The following is a 4491-nucleotide window of genomic DNA, read 5'->3' as shown; positions in this document are numbered from 1 at the left end:
TGCAGAAAAGGGATATAAATTCCCTGTAATTTCCCACAAGAAACCCGTCACCATGTTACCCAGGTCCAAATTTAAATATATTGTATCAATGACATGATAAAATACATGAAATTGGATATAGGTGCATAACATTCATAAAAATTTAAGTACATAAAATCCTTTAAAATATTCTGTAACAAAAAGATTGGTGTAAAAGAAATCACAGAGACTATTACATCCTAAATTAAAATTACATATACATAAAAAATAACAATATGTGGAAAATATATTGAACAATTTCCTTTAAGTAAAACCAGTATGTATACGTAAACATGTGTGAAATAGTTTGGTGTCAAATATAATAAATAAACCCTTAAGCTTAATTGGTTAGTTTCTACGAAATTTACTGAATTAAATAGATGGTTTTTCAGGTTTTTTTCTTATCTCCTGTTCATTTTCTCAAGCCTCTATAAATAAATAAATGCTTACTGCAGCGTGTAATACGTACCGTAGACTTATTGTATTGTCTATTTTATTTATCTTTACGGTAGGCTTCCCCAGACGGGCAATTCACAATTTTAAAGATAGCTGTTTGTCAAAATAATCGGGAAAATTCTAAAATGATTAATTTTTTTAAGGGTGAATAGTAATTCAAAATTCATTTATTTTAGATTGAAAATTTTTGAAGGGCACTGGCAAATTTTTGGCGTATAAAGTATCAAAAATAATTTTCACTTCACACTTGATTTGTTTTTGATTTTTATGTTTTATTATCTTGCTAACCTTTTGGTCCATTGGTGCTTTATAAAAATACTTAATATGGTCAATGGTTGTGCACTTGTATAGCGCATAACATTGGTCTCTATGCGCTCTCCAAAACAACAGAAAACAAAAATAACAGGAATAATGGTTGAAACAAAAAAGTGGTTAAAAAAAAGCAAACAGGAAGTGATACAATAGAAAAATAACACAAAAGTAAAAAGAAATCAAAACAGGAGAGGGGAGGAAAATTATAGACTGTCAAATAAGAATGATTTAAGACGCACTTAAAGATAATTCTGTAAAAGTAAATATTTTGTTTTATTTATTTCACAGATAGGTTATAATTTAAGTAATATTACCTTTGGTTGGTCATCTCTTTTTGCCATTCCTATTCATGTCAGTTGCCATTGTTTTAAATTTTTTAAATTCTATACTGTTTTTTTTTTTGTTTTTTTTTGCACGCACCTTCACAATTTTGAAGTGTTCCACTGTTAAAAAAGTGTAGTTTCTTAATAAATTGCTAACTTACTAACTAGTGATGCCAATATTTCACACAAACTTTGTTTCTATGTTGTTGAGGTTATTTTCTATATTATCTAAATATAGAATTATTGAACAAATCTAAACGGGCCTACAGGTCTTCTAAACTTCTTACTTACCCCTCTGACGATAACATAGTAGTGCGACACCGACGATTTTTCATTGTAGGTCAACGCAGGTTCTTAGCATTTAGCATTCGTGTGTAGGCCTATGGAGAAAATACATTATTTCCTTGGTTTGATTAAGGTTGACCAGTTCTTCTGAGGGCGCAAAAGCGAATCAACAAACTTTTACCGAACCCACAGAGACACTTATTACGTGCCCCAAAACAAATATGGTGCCCCAAAACAAATATGGCGCCCCTAAATGGTCCGACATAATTTCATTGAAGTATCTTTCGATTCCTTGAAATATTTCTTTTCTAAAAATACTAGTTCTTTGCAATGAAATAATATATCGGTTTCTCAAAATATATTTCGCTTTCTTGTAATAATATTTCATTCCCTCTAAACATTATTTTGTCGAAAATCAACCTCTTATTTCTTCGTAGGAAAAGATTTGCATATTATTATAGGAAAGGTTTGGTGGGGTGTCTGGAAATCTTTGCCTGAATAAACCTAGTTTTGTAGATGTCTGACCATAATTAAAAGTTTTATAAGCATTAATTTAACTACAGTAGACCTACTGATTATCGATTAACTTTCCCCCTGTTTTGCTATCTATTTATTTGAATAATATTTCAGCATTTCTCAGTGTATTCGGAAATATCATGTTTTGTATCAGTGATTGCTGGATACGTTTATGACCCTGTGTTAAGAAAGCAATTGTTGGTCAAATTGTTAAAGAATAAAGCTAAAAAAGTGAATGAAATGTGAGAAAGTCATCTGAAAGTAACCAGAGATGAACGTCTCACCTGTTTGAGCTACAAAACCCAAATCAAATCGTTACTATTATGTTTTTCTCGTACGTACGAAATAGGTACCGGGTAGTAGATCCCTGACACCAGGAAGGAACTGATACAATAAATTCAACAATCATTCATTTGTTTAAGTATAGCCACTTTTACACAAAGTTCGTCGCACCTTACCGATGAAACCAAGAGGGTTTGTGATACTACCCTATTGCCCGTTAACTTACTACCGTGTAGTTGATTTGTTTATTATTTAGGCCTATTTCGCATTTCAAGGACAGATTAACATTGATAAAAAATTATGAAAAGTACAGTACGTAGAAGTACAAAGTGATGAAGGATACTTGAATGCCTGGATGACGCGAGCCCAGTGATACTGGGTTAATGTTTAAAAAAAAATCAGGAATATTTTATTACTAAAATTAACGTAATTAAAATTTTGTTTAAGGCTTTTTAACAAAACGTTAACTCTTTTTAAAAATCAAAATAGATATAAATACAATAAAAACATAAAGGAATTCCTTAATTTTCTTTTGAGCACTAGCTCGGTCGGCAATTTGGTAGTAGGCCTATTAACAGAATTTAAGATAGTAGGCCTATTATACACACTCGAAGTATCGAAATGCACGCCACATCGTGTCGGGATTCAATATTTCGACATTAATTATGTCATCATCATCCATTCCTGATGATGGCATAGTTAATGTCGAGATATTGAATCCCGACACGATGGCGTGCATTTCGATACTTCGAGTATGTAAGCCTATTATACTATCTTATCTGAGATTAATCAGTGGACCTTTCGGTTTTAACAGAATTTCGTTGCTGCATTCCTGTTTCACCTAGGATTGGGGGTGAGGGTTCAATGGAAGTAAAATGCATCGTCTATAATTTTACAGTTCTTTAAGTGACGGTAGAGTGAGTTCCAGAATGTCTTCATTCAGTGGTATGCTCTGGATACCTATTTCGATTTTTACATTAGAAGATTATAATAAATCAAATTTAACATTTATAAAATAGTACGGTAATATTTTTTTAACAATACCTTTTGGCTACAACCCCAGCTGGATCAGACAAATCAAGACTCTTCCGGGACACAAGTAATCAAAAACAAATACCGGTACTAAATATAAGTTTGAACAATAGATTTTTATTCAGGATAACAAATTTTATTATTATTATTATTATTATTATTATTATTATTATTATTATTATTATTATTATTATTATTATTATTATTATTATTATTATTATTATTATTAATTATTATTAATATTAACTTATTTCAGCATTTTCGTAGGTTTTACTTTAATAAGTAGGGTCTATTTGTTACATTATTAGTGCTATTAAGGTATTTCTTCAACTTCGAAGGCGACATAGAAGCTTACTTAATATTTCACGCTTGCAATCCTTTTCTTAGCATACCACAATACCTAAATTATTTTCTGGTATAGTGTTATATAACCTGTTTATAACATTGGAGCATGTATTTCCTGTAGATTTTTAACGTTTAGATCCTATGTTTTTTAGGGGGTAGGGTAACGCTCACTGTGATCTACTGTATTTCGCTCACTGTGATCTACTGTATTTGACTACCGTTATATAAACGTCGAAGTTCCATATATGAGGTGCATCACATTCAAAACGACGGTTATCTAGCCACACAAAGTTTAAATAATAAACTGAAGGTGGTTGTTAAAAAGTACATTAAAGTGCTGTCTAACAGTGTACCTGTGCTTTGTCGACTTCATCATATGCTTTTCTAAGCATTGTGTCTTATTACTGTATTGTTGTAATACTATAGACCAAAATGCTATCGACACTCATGGTGCTATTTACCAACTTTTTAAAATATGAATCCAATGAGCTACGTATCATATTGGACGTGATACGTGGACTTAAGCCCTGTCCAGACTAACAAATTCTGTAAGATATACAGTTTTTAGTTCATCTGATCTGTATTTTTTCAGTCATACGTATAACGCTGAGGAAGGACACAGGCGTGTCCGAAATATTCGTCTTGAATAAATATATATTTATATATATATATTATATATACAGTATATATTTATGTATATTTGTATGTATGTATGCATCCATGCATGCATGCATGTATATATATACAGTATATATATATATATAAAAACACAGACAAAAATTAAATGATTGCATACGTTAATAGAGACAAAATTTATTCAAGACGAATATTTCTGACACGCCTGTGTCCTTCAGCGTTTACACATATGAATGAGAAATACAGAACAGATCAAAATAAAAACTGTAAGAAATTAACTAAAAAA

The sequence above is a fragment of the Anneissia japonica genome, unplaced genomic scaffold (assembly GCF_011630105.1).
Source record: "Anneissia japonica isolate Jap-2015-1 unplaced genomic scaffold, ASM1163010v1 scaffold22792_len11928_cov109, whole genome shotgun sequence".
Taxonomy (NCBI): domain Eukaryota; kingdom Metazoa; phylum Echinodermata; class Crinoidea; order Comatulida; family Comatulidae; genus Anneissia; species Anneissia japonica.
This window is presented reverse-complemented; position numbering follows the sequence as displayed.